Source organism: Sapajus apella, unplaced genomic scaffold (genome assembly GCF_009761245.1).
Source record: "Sapajus apella isolate SASKATOON/1434 unplaced genomic scaffold, GSC_monkey_1.0 scaffold28, whole genome shotgun sequence".
In the NCBI taxonomy this organism is placed as follows: domain Eukaryota; kingdom Metazoa; phylum Chordata; class Mammalia; order Primates; family Cebidae; genus Sapajus; species Sapajus apella.
In genome coordinates this window covers 18,858,851-18,877,143 of record NW_022436968.1, presented here as the reverse complement: position 1 = coordinate 18,877,143, position 18,293 = coordinate 18,858,851, and the positions used below count along the sequence as shown (strand labels likewise).

Genomic DNA, 18,293 nt, shown 5'->3' with positions numbered 1-18,293 from the left:
TATACAAATTTCTAAAATTTTAATAAACCCAAAGTGCAGTCTTCTCCCTTCAAACCTGGAAGTCTAGGACTTTCCACTTAGCTCCATGAGGCTACCATATCTCAAAGCAACAATGGAACTCCATTTGAGGGATGGCCTTCACAGCTTACCACCTATCCATCTGAATAGTCTCAGTGGTACCAAATCTTTATCACTGGAGAAAAGTCTTGACTTTTGAGATGACCCAAATATTTGGAGCCAAGTTTGTTGATTAAGGTGAGTAATCAAACTTAGAAAACCATTTATAATATTTGAGTATAAATTTAAAGATAGATTTTTCTGGCATTATTTACAAACTGCCACTGACAGGTGGTTTTGCTCAGTTGTGTACTGCTATAATTTTGTAATACAGTATAGCTTAACTGCAAAGTAAAATTTAACATCTTATTTATATGATTTATCTAATCACATTCATAAATGAGGAGAAAGAAAACTTCTTCTCCCTAAATTCAAGCTCTTACAATAAAAGGAAAAGGAGGGCCAGATGTGGTGGCTTATGCCTGCAATCCCAGCACATTGGGAGTCCAAGGCAAGAGCACTGATTGAAGCCAGGCGTTTGAAACCAGGCTGGGCAATAGCAGACCCTATCTCTAAAAAAAAAAAAAAAAAAAAATTAAAATTAGCTGGGCATGGTAGTGTGCATCTGTAGTCCCAGCTACTCAGGAGGCTTAGGTGGGAGGATTGCTTGAGCACAGGAGGTTGAGGCTGCAGTGAGCTATGATAGTGCCACTGCACTCCAGCGTGGGTGACAAAGTGAGACCCTGTCTCAAAAGCCCCCAAAATGCAAAAGATGTGCTGTCAAAATTGATATAATATGCAAACTTGTAAAACAATCAGGTGTGATTTTTATAGAGTCCTCACTTCCAACCTCAATAATACTGAATTATCTGGACTGTCCTCTAGCCCAAGGGAAGCATTTATTACCCAAGGGATGAGAAGTGACAATATGCCAAAATTCTTTAAAAGTGCTTATTTTCTCTTTGAAAAACGTAGTAATTAAAAATATAAACAGGGTTTTTTTTTTTTGTTTTTGGGTTTTTTGCCTTTTAATAAGTTTTCATCCTCCACATTCTTTTGCCCACCCTATGAGACCAATGAGTCTACTGAAGATACTCCCAGTGCCCAGGAGATAAGGACATTGGAGGATGCTCTTAATATTTTCAGAAATGTTACCACTATGAAGAGCACTTCCAAAATCTCCTTTTCACATATGCTCTGTGAAGTTATCCAACACAAAGGCTTCAAAGCAATTGCCCGAGTTTCCCAGAAAATAAATACATCTGATTTGAAAAATCTTACATCAGCAAGATTGCGCAAATATTATTTGTGCCAGTTAGTTCTTAAGTAAATAAAAAAGTAAAGTCCCAGAAAATCTTTTTAAATGTCATTTTTTTCAAATGCTACAAATAGAACTGTGACATGGCGTGGCAAGGCTGGCTGTTTATGTGTACTGTTTTACTGTTTCATATTCTGAGAAAACAGAGAAGCTATTTTCTCCAAAGAGTTCAGGAGGGCATACAATTTCATTTCTTCAGAAAATTGTTTCTCAGGATTTCAATCTTCTTAGCTGGAGATGACAAAACATAATATCAGAAACATTTATGCTTTTTATCTGCTATATTTTCAAAGCATAAATAAAAGCTCAGTATACATTTAAAACAGGTGGATTCCAACTTAGGGATAAATCACATACATATTGCAAAATAGTTTTATGATGTAAGAACATTTTAATTTTAAAATGTTTAAGACACACCAACATAAAAATAAGCTCTTTAAAATGATTTTGCATTGTCACTCTTATTTTACTTCAGTAGCATTTGATTTTCTAAATCTTAGAGTTAATGAAGCAACTGATAAAAAATTAAATGGATTTTTAGAAAAAGGAATTCAAATGGGCACCATTCAGCTAAAGCTTCCTCTTTCTCTTTCTCTACACAGTGGAGAGCACTATTTTGGTTTTCAACCTCATTACACTTCTATTTATAAAGCATAGTGTAAAAACTTTAAACCTCAAATGTTTTAAGAATAAAACAAATCATGCATCTCTGAAAAGATGAGCATAATGGCTTTTTTTGTAGCATGCCTAGTGCGCTTCTCAACTGGTCTTACACAGCATTAACTGAGCAATTCCCATTAGCATTAATATGCTCTTAAGTTTCTACTGTCCTATCATTTAAACAATAATTTGAAGATCAATTCAATTTCATGGGAATTTCACTATTCCAGGCTGGTTTTGTGGCTTTGTGACATAGAGAAATTTAGTTATTGAGATCACTTAAGGATTTGTGGTCTTTTGTGGGGTAATGGAACACATACATACACACATATGCCATTAAACTTATGTCATGGATAAGACAAATTAAAAAATAAGGTCATTTCTGAGGTATTGATGCCCATCACTCTCCAACCCTTCTCTCAGCTCCCAGCTTGTTTGCAGACACCACAGCAAAATATCAGGGTTGGTCCCTTAAAGGATTTAAGGGACACTTAAAGAATACTTGAGTCCTTATTCCATTCTTGCATTGAAACATATCTCTAGGAGATCTCTGGTCATACACCAATTTCTGATTTGGGAGTTAGCATCGTATCTCGTTAGTAGAGTTCTCCACATGTAATAGGTGTTCGATATATGCTTGAGTTGAAATAGCACCTATAAGATCACGTCCATGTAACTGTTTTGCCCAATTAGCCACAAGCAGAAGTATCTGAGGACAGAACAAGAGTCTTTAGCACGGTTGGGGGTATGGGAGAGCACAGGAAATAAAATCCTACCTGAAAACTCAAAATTCTTATGTAACTGAACAAGATTTAGAAAGAGGCTTCAGTGTATCTGAGCAACAATATTCTTAACATCCAAAGTTATTTCTAATGGTTGCAAGAAAATTCATAAAAGTCACCATTATATGCTTTAGGCAGTTTTTCATTTTACAGTTTCTCATTTGTTGGGAACGGGAGAGGCCTGAGGAATAAGAGCATTGCACTAAAACTGATAGGCTGTGAGACTTCTGAACTTCCACACTAATAAACCTACAAACATTTCAGCAAGTCTTTGGGATGCTCTGGCAACTCACTGTGCACTTTACCAATGATTCTGATCCAATCTTAGTTTAACTTACTAGGATAAGCCCCGAAAATGGCCAGTTCTAAACAGCTGTATCCACATTCATCAAGAAAATGAAACACAGGCTCTTCTGCTATAAGCAGTATTTCAGAAAATATCTGTACTGTGCAAAACCACAGGACTTCTAGGTAAAATAGGATTAAGAGCAGACCATTCAGAACTTAAGCAACTTTTTAACAAGAACACCAACAAAAATAACAAACCTAATAAAATATTCTCAGTTAAATATATATTTTAAAATATGTATATATATATTTAACTTCCTGATTTAAAAGATACTGTGAACACAGGGGGGAAAATGAATATTTTACTACAGTAAAAGAAACAGAAAGAGAGAGGCTAGCTTGATGGAAGGCATAAAATGAAGAACCGAAGCTACTGACTTGAGGAGACAAAAGCAAAATACCCCTAAATTAGAGAAAGCCACACAATAAGGACTTCTGAGACAAAGTACATGGCAAACTGTTTATGGCGTAATATTTCCCCTAACTTAGGCTATAAATTCTATACTCTATGATCTTCCATAGCTGGCTGTATTCAGCTGACAATGCTTTGCAATATAAAGCATTAATAATCTGAGAAAAATCATGTATGACCAACATGACTTCTAAATTACACTAGCTTCATTTTCCTATTTTCCAGTTACATAAGCGCTAACTCATATTACAGAAACACAGAACAGACTCTACTGCGAAAGTTGTTGCCCAAATATAGAGATGGTATTTTTTGGAAAATAGAGATAGCTCAGTGTCCTATTGTCTCATTAGTTCTGTAACAACCTAAAGGAAGACGTCTGAAACAAATAAGCCTCCAAGATCCACCTAGTTCTTCCATTGTAGGAATATTCAATTCCGAAGGCTCAAGGGCAATTTAATTTTTTTAATGATAGGTAAATGGCAATAAGTATAGATGTTACAAATGTAGATGACAACCAATGTAGGTATTATCTGGCAGCAAACTATTGCGTGGTACCTTCAGTAGAATAGGAGTATTCCATAGAGAGGAATAGCTATGATTCTCAAATTCCAGCACAAGGAAGAGGCTCAGTCAAACAAGAGGACAGTTCATCAAGTCACCCATCAAGAATACTCATGCTTTGAAACACTTGTGCCCAAGTCCTATTGGGGCTTATAGATACAGGAGAGGATCTTTTCATTCACAGACCTTTGAAAATGCACTCATGGTAGTTGACATTTTCCACATTTTTGGATTGTTCAATTAATTCATGACAAACAGGCTATGTTCTACCCTTGCTTTTCAACAAAAGAATAAATTTGTCCAGGCCTCTTTCTTAGGCTCTTCTTGATTTTAAGCAGCTAGCTTTTATAATCTATTTTATCCAGCACAAACTCTGAAACACAAAATAGAAGCAGTGGTTGACTTCCATCCTGCCTTTTGTTTTACCTTGTTGGCCCCGTTTTGCCCTATTTGAATAGTACTGAATATCCTTCACATTCTGTTCTTAATGGGGTTATTTACCTTGCATACCCAATGAGACTGTACTTTATATTACAAGTTCTCTGTTCTGAGATATGTCTGAGAGGGCAGCCTATTCAGCTATTAAAAGGTACAACCTTTTAACTGAAAGCAGTCTTAAGGCTTGACACAACTTTCATAGTGAGCTTTCAATTACGCAAAGATGTCACCATAGCATACAGAGGTGTTTACATTTACATACACAAGTAGATCAGCCACACGCATACCCACTAACTTTGCAAAATGGCTAGTAAAAAAAGCTCATTTTTGCTACATGTGTATTGCCCTTGCTTATGTGTGTTAATGAAAAACATGTGTGCTAGTAATGCACACAGGGCAGTAAAGAACAATCATTTTTCACGCATTACTATTGCTATCAATTATGGATGCTAATGAAATGCATGGGACTACAATGCATATGAACTCTTCAAATTTCCTTTTAGCCAATAATTCTTCCCTCCACACTTTTTACCAGAAATGATCACACTGACCACCTTAATTTTCTTTTATTATATTATTTCCCAGATGGGAAAAAATGACCAGCAGAGAAATGGCCAAAAGCCTGTAAGCAGAAAAGGAATGAGGAAGAAGCGAATAGCCCAGGTAATCCACAATTTGGTCAATAAGTTTGGCTTTACCTCTTTGATGGGGTGGTGATAGAGGGAGGAAGGAGGTGGTCAATGGTTGGAGGCTAGAACAATTTTTTTTTTCACTTATTTAGGCTTATATATGTCATTGTATTTGAAGGTAATAATAAAAATAATTTTTAAATCTTTTTTCCCTAAAATCTAGCTGACTTTTGCACATCTTACTCTCAGATTCTCATGAACATTCTCACCTAGTCTGCTTGATTAAATGTTGTGCTGACCTAAAGACAATACGTTTTTAGTGGTATGTAAAGGCACTGGAAGAGCAGCTCTCTTAAGCCAAAGTGGGTTGGTCTCAACTCTCAGGAAAAGAGTAATTAAAAGGAGAATCTCCCCCTGGACATAAATCATCTCCTCCATCTCTTCTGCAAAAGTCCCAGGAAAATCTAGCCTGTATATTAATACTAGTGCTTAGAGGCTTATAGGTTATTTCTAGAGAATTCAAATATTTACTGATAATCTATCTTCCAGGTACTTGGACTACAGCAGGGAACAAAACATTCCAAAATTTTTAGCAACATGGATTTTCCTTTCTATTGAGAGAGGGGGTATAATAGACTAAATAAGTAAAACACAGAGTATGTTAGTTGGTGATAACATTGCTACTGGATGTTGGTGATAATAGAAAAGCAGACAGTTTTAATGGAGGGGGAAATATAGGGAAAGAGAAGATATTTTAAATGCAGTATGCTCAGGTCAGGGACAAGGCATATCTGAGTAAAGATCTTAGGGGTCAACCCAAGCAAAGACTTTCAAGGCAGGACCATAAACAGAAAGGACTCTGAGCAAGAGTATGCCCAGTATGTTGGAGGAACAGCCAGGGCACCAGTGAGGTCAGACAGACAGGATAATAAGAAGGGAAACAGCAAGCATGGAATGGTGGTGGGTAGTGTAGGACCTTGTATGCCATCAAGATAATGAACTTCTACTCTAAATAAGATGGGGTACTAGAGGAGGGTTTTTAATGATAATCCTGTGAACAGGATCACTCTGGCTGCTGTTGAGAATGAACTGTGAGGAAAGTAATTAAGTGCCTGCTACAATAACCCAGCTTAGAGGTGAGAGGGGCTTGGAGCTGTAAGAAAATACATTTTTCTTACAGGCATCATTTAAACCTACTGCATATCCATCTTAAAAGCTGAGTCAAATGTTTGAGGAATAACAAAAGGACCCTGTGAAATCTTGGGTCTCTATGGAGCTCAGCATGAAAACTAGAGCTACCTAGGCTGCTGGAAAAGATGCATACTCTGCAAAGACTGATGGAGATGGCCCCAGACTTCTCTTAGGAGGTATCAGCAAGGCGGAGGCTGTTGAGGTGGCTGGAAGCAATAGGACAATCCACTTCCCCATCTCTCTCTTCTTGACCTTCCTGGTGGGCCTGAGTATCAGAGACCTAAACCACTTTCTCATCTACCTTATCAAACACGTGGCAATAATATTGCACAGCAAAATGTCTTCATAGAGTTTGTAGAAAAGATGGTATTTTTGAATAGAACCATCACAATTAAATATAATAAATAGGAGCCATGAAAACCACGTGGAAAAGCCATAAAGACCTAACAGAAATGTTGATACTGACCCCAAATTCAGCAGAAGAACATGCAAAGTACTGGGGATGAAGGGGCCAGGTGAGCACAGGATGACCACAGAAGGATGTGTGAAGAAGGAAGGGAACAGGAAGGAGAAGCAGACTTTTATGGAACACTCTATAGGGCCAGTGCCTCTAACCAAAGATTAAGTGGAGAAAGGCTGCTAGTCATCAATGCCTGCACCTCTAGGTAAAGTTCAAGAGGATGACAGCTGTGCATAGCAGCAGCCCACACCCTTCTCTCCTTGCCTTCTACTGTGCCACAGCAGAAAACCTAGAGGCACAAGAAAATCCAAATACTTCTTCATTCAAGTACCCCAAATGTCAGAGGAGGTGAGGATCTGCTAGCAGAACACGGTGTCCCACTAAGAAACAAGCCAAGCCCTGTTCTAAGTTGAGAGTTGAAGATAACTGTGATATTACTGTATTTATATTTCTATAAATAACATGCTTTCATCAACTGTTCCTAGCTTATAACTCCCCAAAGCTGTTGTTATTTCTCCCCAAGGTGGCCCATAAAAACCCTGCCTTTCTGTCTTGGAGCAGGTCATAAAGAAATTATCTGGCCTACCTTGACTGATTAGAGGTCATAAGACCCCCATTTCAGAAGGGGTCTTGCCCCATACCCTGGAGGAAGGAATGCTGACAGAGAGGCCAAGGAGAATCAGAACAGTTAGGACTTGCTGGGTTTCTGTTTAGTCTAATAGCATTAGTTCATACCCTGTTTGTCCAGTCCAGTGAGATGAACCGGGTGCCTCAGTTGGAGATGCAGAAATCACCGCCTTCTGAGTTGGTCTCAGTGGGAGCTGCAGAGCAGAGCTGTTCCTATTTGGCCATGTTGCACAGGAATTCTGGTCTTAATAATAGTAAAATCTCTAATAGTCCCTGGCAAAATCAAGCCAACCTAAGGAGTGGTCATTATACCAAAGGCATTTTTCAGGATATTCCTCATTTCTTCAAAACATTGAACAAAAAAACTCACTATGGAACATTTTTACAAGATATTTTAATTACTTTAAAGTATATAAGGTAAAGAGGAGTGTTGCAGATAAAAAGCCAACCTTAACAAATGGACAAGAATGGAGGTTACGTGGTACATGTAATGTTTATGGGCTTAGTAATCACATCAAGCATTGTTCAAATCCTGTCTCTGCAGCTTACTAAGTGACCTTAGATAAGTTACTGAATTTAGAACTTCAGCTTTTGTATCTAAAAGACGGGCATGAAAATCGTCTACTTCAAAGAATTATTCTAAGGACCAAATGACTATGTATATGAACTGTCTTGCTGGGTATATATTAAGCATTCAGTTAATTATAGTTTCTCCCATAGGAAACCAGCACATCAGAGTGGCCTTCACTTATACTGCTGTACATAATTAGACAGTTAATATAATTACCCCTTAGGTAAATATTTCTATAAAATCTTATATATGCCATAAATTTACCTGAATTCTAATATTTTAAATAGCAAAATTCATTCTTAGCTCTATTATTAATACAAATTATCACAATTCTCTATTGTGGAGCTTGAATTCGATCTTGCTATAATTGCTGTCACAAGACAATTCTAGACCAAACTGCTCTGATGTGCATTACAGCACGCTGTATTGTGATCATTTAAAAATGTATATCAGAACCTAGGTTTAGGAAATTATTTAATATCTATAAGAAGAAGTCTCAATATTAACTTTGTTGTGAAATATATTAAGGGAAGATCAAAGATTATGGTGCCATATTGAGTATACGGAGCTTTACAGAGCAAAGCAAGTACTTATTGGAAGACAAAGCAAGTACTTATTAGAAGACAAAATTCATTTCTCTTAATTAAAGGAATTAATGAGCTGTATGTGTCTATATATGTGCATGTAAAGGAAAGGGGAGGAAATATGTAAATGCATGCAGGGAGCTTTCACGCTGCTCTACTAGCTGAGTGCAATTTAAGCTGCCGCAAGAAAAAAACACCTGAGATTCTCAGATTCCTTCTTCCCCAATTTTAAGCCCATGTCATTCATAAAGCATTCATTCCTCTTTTCTACTTCCAGAGTAACAGAGGTCCCTATATTTTTACTGCTCAAATAAACTTTTTCTTTTTCTCAGGCTTTGATTCTCTCTCCCTTTTGAAGCTGAATGTAAGTGAACTGTTTCCCAAGAGACTTTGCACATATGAAAATGCTCTGAATTTGGAAATAACTATTAACCTGAATTTAAACATTTTTCTGTAACAAAGTGATTTTTGTTGTTGATCATTATTCTAGATTTTAAACCGTTTTGCTTTCAAAATTAGAATTGCTGAAAGTAATATACATCTTTGATATTAAATTTAGAAAATACAAGGAAAAGGGTAAGGAAAAAAAAGTAACCCATATCCTACAACCAAAATAAAATCAGTTAAAAGATTATATTTCTTTTTCAGTTCTTTATATATACATGTGTGTATGTATACTTGCATGTAAGAGCAGACTATATATACTGTGTAACTTTATATCCACTTTTATCTTAATATTAAATCATGAGCATTTTCTCACATTATTTTTAAAACTTCAAAATATTTTAAATGTATTATTTAAACACCCTCTCCCATTTCTGAACATTCTGATTGCCTATTTTTTTCCACTGTCATTAATAATTCTGTCATGAACCTCATTTTACCATGCAACCAGCTTTGGCCTACAGAATGCAAGTTCACACTCAAAATACATTCTGAAGAAACATTAAAGAGGAGATACTATGGAAAGGAGTGAGACTAGGCATCCAAGCCCCCAGCCTGCCTGCCTGAGTATGAGGGATAAAAACACATTACCATTTGACAGCTGCTCTGAGGTCTGTAAAAAGTAAATTAAAAGATTCCAGTCTCTACCTGATGGCCAGAGGTCCACATGGCTTCAGATGATACCAAGTGGTCTATACTTGATTCTCGGGTTTAATAATGGCAGTTCACGTGAGCAGAGCTATGGGAAACAAGTGTGATCCTACACACAAAGCACCTCACTCAGGCAGTTTTGGTTTAAGAATACAGCTGTGCACATATCCATTTATAAACATGTAAGCTAAAAGGACTAAAGACTCACTGGAAACCCAAGAAAAACAATTAATGTATTACAACGAGAGAATGCAGCAAAATAGGTTTTTAAAACTTTTATCATTGTGCTTTAGATAGCCAATATTCAAAATAAAGAGAGAGAAAAATAGGCAGACATTTATGACATCATTCCATAAGCAGGGGCTTCCTGGGAGGGGGAGACGAGGGGGCAATTAAAGAACAAGCTGGGGTGGTAATGGGTAGAAATACAATCTTTATAATATCAAATCCAGTATGATATCTTATGATTCCTTACAATACTCCCATTACATTCAAAATTCACCTTTACCAAGTGACAGATTACTAACCTGACAAATTTCAAGCTATTCTCATGTTTGAAAGTTATCCTTGATAAAGCTATCAGAAGTCTAAAAATATTCAAGACCCATGCACTGAATTTATTTGTATATTAATTTTGCCACTCATGCAGCATTGCTGCTTGTTTTACCTGACAGTATGGCTTCTGGCCAAAGGCATATTTTGAAGAATTCCATAATGCCTGAAGAAAGGGTTCTTGAGATCCAATTGATTTTTTTTACCTCATCAATCTAAATATTATAGTAATGATAATATCTTTGATAGCTATTCTCCAAGAAGAGAGCTACAACATTTCTCCTTTACTGACACGTGGTCCCCTCTGAAAATCAGATGAGGGCTATGTCTTCTCTTCCTGAAGAAATATGCATGTACACCTACAAAATTCTTCAATTTCCAGAGGCCCTTGGACTCCCTGAATCCCTGGAAACAGACTCTATACCAGAAAAAAGGGGAATTTACAAAGATATTGTAAACTGGCAGACGAAGAGTTGCAGAGAGAAATAAAGGATGGGAAGAAGAAAACGAAGTTTCCCACCCTGGGCCAGACGTGGCCTAGACATTTCCTCTCACTTACTTTTCACAGCAGTTTTGTGCACTACATATTTTTTTTATAGTCAAGGAAACTAAGGTTCAGAGAGGTTATGTGACTTTCCCACAGGTCTCACTGCTGCAAAGTGGCAGAGCCAAAACACAAACCTGATCTTCTGACTTTAGGTCCAGTGCACACCTCACTTAGCACTTACAAGGTGAACTTACTACAGTTTCACCTTGGGACTTCTTAAGACTGAACTGAACCATTAGACTAAACGCATCTACTGTGAACTCCCAGAGAGGAGGGTCCACGTCTCATTCCCTCTATATCTCCAGCACACAGACGGCACATAGAAGGCATTCCTTAAAAGAGGAGTGAATGAATACATGCACACACTGGGGCAACAATCCCACTGATAGTGGCAGAAGCTATATGCCGCTGTACGTTGCCACAACATAAAGGTCCTTGTCATAACTATTCCTTTAGATCACTGGACACAGACATTAATATATTTTAAAACACATATGGTAAAGTTCTTGTACTAGAACAGTGTTTAATCTTCTTGAAAAATAACCTTCTCATAAAACACAAAGTAGCTTTCTATCAATCTGCCCCATATTATTAGAATAATTAACATCCTTTGTTAGCCAATTAGTGTATCTTATGAAAAGCAACTTATATTCAAAATAAATACATAAATTAGGACTATTTTTTAAAATACTTAATTTTACTAATTTCCTAACTAGAACTTAAGTGCATTTTTGTTTTGTTTTTGTTTTTGCAATAATTGCTCTGAAGATAAAACCAAAGCACCATTTCAATGTAATGAAGGTAATTGGTGCATTTACTGCTCATGTCATGTTGATGCATGACTATGTATCAAAGGTCATCCTTCTGTACTCATACATTATCAAATTTGAAAGCACAATATTTGATTCTGAACAACCTTTATCTGGCCAAAATGTGTGTGAAAAATAGATAGAGCTCTACCTTGGGTTGAAAAAAAAAATGAGCCCATGTTTCGGAAGCAGAAGGGTCAAGAAGCCATTGGCAAGGTTAGATGTCAGCACTATGAATCTCAGATTGTCTTAGCTTATCAATGAGGTCTAGTACAATGATCACAAGCTAAAATTGCTGTACTAATGAAGACAAAGGTCTAAAAAATTAGTTAGTGCAGTCCCTCTGACAGAGGGCAGTACCTGGTGGACAATAATGCAGAAATAAGGATATAAATCACTCTTCAGAGATAATAAAACCTATAATGCACAAACTGAGTTGTTTACGTGTCTATTCAAGGCACTGTTAAAAACAGAAGGTGTAAGCTGCCATGTCTCTTCTTACTCATCTGGAATGCAGCTGCCCCAAATTCAGCTTCTTTATTAGAAAGCGAGGCATCTGCTTCCCATTCTCTTCCAGTTCCAGATACACAGCACTACTTTTCCAACACATAATTTAGTAGTCTTGTGCCATCCCAATCTGAAAGAAGTATTGGACATTCACTTTGGCTTCAAAGTTTTGCTTACAATTGTTTGCTGGGTAGATAAATTGGTCTTACCAGAATCTACTAAAACATGAACAGCTGCTGTTTTCTCCTTTGATGGTTCAGGTGCAGGGGGAAACAGTGGGAAGGAAGAAAATCCTCTCCTTTTTCTGTAATGACTGTGGTTATTTTGAAATAAATAAAATATAATTTAATTTCATGAAGCCCAACTACAGGAGATTGCCTTATTGAAGAAAAGATCATACAAACATACAAAAGGAATCCAGTCTTCAAAAAAGAAAACACTGCTGAAAAGGACCAGGAAGGACCCATTACATTCACCCAAAACATGTCTCAAGCATATCAATTTTCTTTCAGTCTGTACTTTATTTTATATAATTCACACCATTCTATTCTGAAAATTCAAGTATTCTTTGGATATGTGAATATTCTTAATCGAGAATGCAAGTCCATTCCAAATATATTGTATTATTTTTTTGTTGATAGAAGAAAAAGATATTTTTTAAAACCAAACCACTGTAATTTAATAAAATGTGTCAACTCGTGGCAGCTAGGCAAAGCCTTTAGAATTCTTGCTATAGACAGTAAGGCACAAGTAGCCAGTTTCACTTTTAGAAAAAAGACAATTACGGTGGCTCATGCCTGTAATCCCAACACTTTGGGGGGCCCAGGCGGGTGGATCACCTAAGGTCAAGAGTTCCAAACAAGCCTGACCAACATGGTGAAACCCCTGTCTCTACTAAAAATACAAAAATTAGCTTGGTGTGGTGACAGACACCTGTAATCCCAGCTACTCTGGAAGCTGAGGCAGGAGAATCGCTTGAACCCGGGAGGCGGAGGTTGCAGTGAGCAGAGATCACACCATTGCACTCCAGCCTGGGCGACAAGAGCAAAACTCCATTTCAAAAAAAGAAGACAATGAATAACTTAGTTAGCTTTAATTCATAAATTATACCACACTAGAGCAAGTTTCAATTACACTTGCCATGTACAGTAACACATTTCCTTTTGAAGCTTTTTATTTTATTTTTGAGATAGGAGTCTTGCTCTGTCACCCAGTCTGTAGTGCAATGGTGTGATCTCTGCTCACTGCAACCTCTGCCTCCCTGGTTCAAGCAATTCTCCTGCCTCACCCTCCTGAGTGAGTAGCTGGGACTATGGGTGCATGCCACCACACTTGGCTAATTTTTTGTATTTTAGTGAGACAGGGTTTCACCGTGTTGCCCAGGCTGGTCTTTGCTACTGAGCTCAGGCAATCTTCCCACCACAGCCTCCCAAACTGCCAGGATTACAGGTGTGGGCCACCATGCCCGGCCTATTTCTTTGAGGCAGAGTCTTACTCTGTCGCCCAGGCTGGAATGCAGTGGTGTGATCTTGGCTCACTGCAACCTCTGACTCCAGGGTTCAAGCAATTCTCCTCTCAGCCTCCAGAGTAGCTTGGATTACCGGGTTCGCCACTCTGACTAAATTTTGTATTTTTAGTAGAGATGGAGTTTCACCATGTTGGCCAGGCTGCTCTCAAACTCCCGACCTCAAGTGATGCACCCCCCTCAGCTTCCCAAAGTGCTGGGATTACAGGCGTGAGCACCTGGCCCCTTTTAATGCTTTTTAGATGCAAGTATCTGACTTTAAAGTCTGAATTCCTATGGCCTATATACTTAAAAAGAAAATATTCTTACCTTATTTTGCATGTTGTATGTATGTGCATGCGTGTCCAGGCTCCACTAGATACAGATGTCAAAAAAGCAGCAACTTTATCCAGACCATTTCTAACTTAATGCCAATTATAACACTAAATGAGTCAGAAAATAGATAATGAATAAAAATCAACATAAAAACAAAAAGATATTTTTAAATGCCTCATTCCATATATATTTATGGGAGCAGAAAGTGAAGGGTACCGAGATCTTCAATGGGAACTTATTAAACGAACCCAAAATATTTTATGTACAAGTTAGAAACCTTACCCAAATCATGGATTCATGTGAATTAGGGATGAGCTCCTATACTGTAATCCGCCTGAGCACATGTTGTGAGGTCATCTCCAGTTCAATTCATTCATGATTAGAGCTTCTCCTATGTCAGGCATTGAGAGTACAAAGCACATGAATCCCCTTACCCTCAATGTGCTCACAGTTTCCATATTCTTATGTCTTGAGCTAATTCTTCTCACTTTCTAGCTCCAACTCCTCAATTTGTAAGTTTCAGGAAAAGCAGCACACCAACCATTGATGCTGAGAAAGTCAGATCTATCAGTTATATGAATCCACTCTAAACATACCTGTACCAGGCATCATGCCAGCTTTTGTTTTTATTTTCTGTTATTTTGTTTGAGAGCAAAAGTGAGAAAATAAAATTGAGGAACATGGCCTATCTTCAGTGTTAGGTCAAATGAGGGAGATAGACAGAACGAATAATAGGAGGGGTCAGGAAACTACAAGATACATAAAGCGTATAAAGTGCAATTGGAACAAAAAAGCAAGTAACTGCTTAGAAAATTGGAGGAAGATGTCACTCGGAAGATTACAGATAATGCTAAGCCTTGAAGAAATGAGATTTTAAAAAATATAGATCGTATGAGGATAGGGCATGGCATCTCTCAGACATATGAAATACCCATGGCCAAAGCATAAAGGAGAATACTGGGAAATAGGCTGAAAAGGTGATTTTTGACTCAGAAGGGCTTCCTTGCAAGTTGCCTAAGGAGTTCCAATATACAAACGAGCCATAGAATATTTTTAAAGATGTGTGTTTTAGAAAGCTCCAACAGCAATGTGGGCAATGGATCAAAAAGACAGAGAAACCAACTGGAGTTTGCCTAAATTGTGAAGAACAAGTTACCTGGCCCTTTCCCTACTCAATAGTTCAAACAATTTTAGATTTGCATAATTCTCCACACTACAAAATCTTCACTAAGAGTATATTTCCCATACTACGTTTGTGGTCTGTGTGTTAGTGCATACTACCTATTCAACAGATATTGCCTTCTATGTGTTGGACACTGGGAATAAAATGATGAGCAAAAACAGGTGTGGTCCTGCCTTCAAGGAGTTCATAGTTTCATATGGGAGATAATATTATGAAGGAATTTCAAGGAAGGGTGTTTAGTAGAGTGTCTGGCAAGTCTTAGGTTAAGACTGCCCCGAAGAAGTAACAGTTACCACAAAAATATGAGAAACGAAAAAGAGCATTAATCTATTTTTTACATCTACCAAAGGAGAAGATTCATAGGTACTAAAAAGAGCATGGACTCAAAGATCCTAGGTTCAGATTCCATTTGCAATGCCCATAAACTAAATAGTCTTGGGGAATGAATTTAATCTGTTTGATAGGATTCTATCTCCTTACACGGTTGTGAAAACTGTGTGAAAGTACTTAGCATACAGTGCCTGACCAAGAGAAGGTATTCAAAAAATGTACATTTAATTTCCCACTTTCTTCACCCTTCAAAATATTTATTTTCATGACAATAAATGATTTTTCCCAGTTGTCCTAAATCAAGCGCCAGGTATCTGGTAAAAGTCATTGGCAGCTGAAAATCTTGCCTATTCTCACAGAATCCTGGACTAAGAACTTAAAAATCTAATTTATGAGGGAGATTTTTGAGAACATTTTTAATCCTTCCAGAGTACTTCCAACTTCCATCAACTTTGCTGCCAAAAAGGAAAGTATAAATACTTTAAAAATAGAGAAAAATGCATAAAGCAGAAAATCTAGGTTTTAAAAAGCATCAAATAATATAGAACTTTATAATTGGATGGTGTTTCCTTCTCCTAAAGTCCATTAATAGAATGAATTAAACCACGTATGAGAGAAGCTCTGTAGGAACAAGAATGGAAAATTAAATGGAATCTAAGTTTCAAACGCAGGCAAACTGATAAAGGACAATTGGGGCAGGATAGCTACTACCCAATAAATTTAGTAATTTTTAGTCATTTAAAAATAGCATTAAAGTAGAAAATGTAGATTCGTTTCTGAGGAAGAAAAAAAATAGGCTAAGAAATAATATATGGAGTGATACAATTTAAAAAGGTTTTCATTCTGTACTCAATTTTCATTCTTGTTTGTATTCTAACAAATGTACTTTTCCATATTTACATATTCTGTCTACATTCAGAACCTGAATATGTTTACTTATTAACCAGTAGAATACATACACTTAAAACTTCAATAATTTTGAAACAAGTCAAGTTACATAACTGTAAGATATAGCAGATCAGCAATTCACAACCATCTCTACCTTGGTTCATCTTTACATAAGTATTTGAATAACTTTTAATGTCTCTTTAGGAGTTCATAAACTATATCTAGATCTCTTCTATAATTTTCACAATTAAGTTATACCAAATGGTAACTCCATGACTATTTCAAAATACCTATTCATAATTCATAAATTATCTTTATTCTTTGGCCCTTCAACTAATGGATTTGCACATAGGTAATAAATCCAACAGAAAATATTGTAAAGTATATTGTAAGAAGAAAGTTTTAAGATCATTAAGTAGTTGCTGTTCACTGGAAAAAAAGTAAACTTGCTGCATTTTTTAAATAACCTTACTTAAACTCTGACACCAACATTGAAAGGCAGTGTAAAATTAATGGTTCAATACAAATCATCCTACATTAACAGTTAAGATCTAAGTTCCAGCTTGGCTCAGATGCCTGCTATACCTAAGACCCTGTGTCTTAGCCCAAGTGTGTTGTTAAGGAATACCTGAGGCTGGATATATTTTTTAAAAAGAAGAAGAAGAAGAAGATGAAGAAGAAGCGTATTTGGCTCACAGTTCTGCAGGCTGTACTGGAAGCATGGTGCCAGCCTCTACCTGGCTTCTGGTGAGGGCCTCAGACCACTTCCACTCATGGCAGAAGGCAAAGGGGAGCTAGTGTGTGCAGAGATCACACAGGAATAAAAAGGGAGCAAAGAAGAGAGGGAGGGAAGATACCAAGCTCTTTTAAACAATCAGCTTCCTCTGGGGAACAAATAGAGCAAGAACTCATTACTGCAAGGACAACACCAAGATGTTCATAGGGGATCCGCTCTATGACTCAAACACCTCCACAATGGGGATCAAATTTCACCATGAGGTTTGCAGTGGTCAAACTAAATACAGCATCATTTCTAAATCATTTAGGGTTTTTGGAAACAGCATACAATATTTAGTGAAAATTATCATATAATCAGAATATCTCTCCCCTAATACACGAACATGCACACCCAAAGCTACAGCTCTCCTGATACAATTCTGTTTTCCATAACAATGGTGACTGTGTGTCCAATGCATAAAATGAGTTTGTATGAGAAATAGCAACTTCAAGAATAAAAGGCCTAGCTTAACAAGAAGTAGCAAAATCTCCAAACTTGGGTTCCAAGTGGAATGATTCCAATTTAATTAAACAGATATATTTTTTTATTTACTGCCCCAGTGTCTATGTGAGTGGAAGCATATCTCAGGTAGAGGAAAAGCTCAAGAAGGCTGAGAGATGAGAAAAGACTCTGTATATGCAAAGCACAGAAAACACGAGTATTGCTACTTTTAAAACATGTGTGTGGCTGGGGGAGGTGGCAGTGGCCGTAGTTGTGGTGCCGATGCTAGCCATAACTAGGAGCAAAATTTCACAGGGCTTTGCAGGCCTTATTAACAAATTTGAACCTCATCTCAAGAACACTCAAAAGTCACTGAAGGGTCTAAGCAATGGTGTAGCATGATTCATTTTCCATTTTTTAAAAACTTATGCTGCAGCGCACAGAATAGACAGCAAGTATACAAGGTTGGAGACAAAGAAACCAGTTAAGAGACAGCTTTGGTAATCTTAAATGATGGAAGCCAAAATTAGAAGGCCGTACAACAGAAATCAAAAGTAAGTCCTCTGAAGTCATTTACCTACATTCAAATCCCAGATTTTCCATTTACCAGGTGTACAACTTTAAGCAAGTTGCTTCCTGCTATGGTTCGAATGCTACAAAAAGCATACGTTGGAAACTTATGCTG

At 37.2% G+C, this 18,293-nt stretch overlaps 1 long non-coding RNA gene across 1 annotated transcript; it reads right to left on the bottom strand.

Annotated features, from left to right (window-relative positions):
• Positions 1–1,074: 1,074 nt before the first annotated feature.
• Positions 1,075–17,071, bottom strand: LOC116561127. The gene is made up of 2 exons (XR_004273298.1): positions 14,271–17,071; positions 1,075–1,606 (listed from the first exon to the last, which is right to left on the bottom strand). It is a non-coding gene; the product is annotated as an uncharacterized LOC116561127 (long non-coding RNA).
• Positions 17,072–18,293: the final 1,222 nt, after the last annotated feature.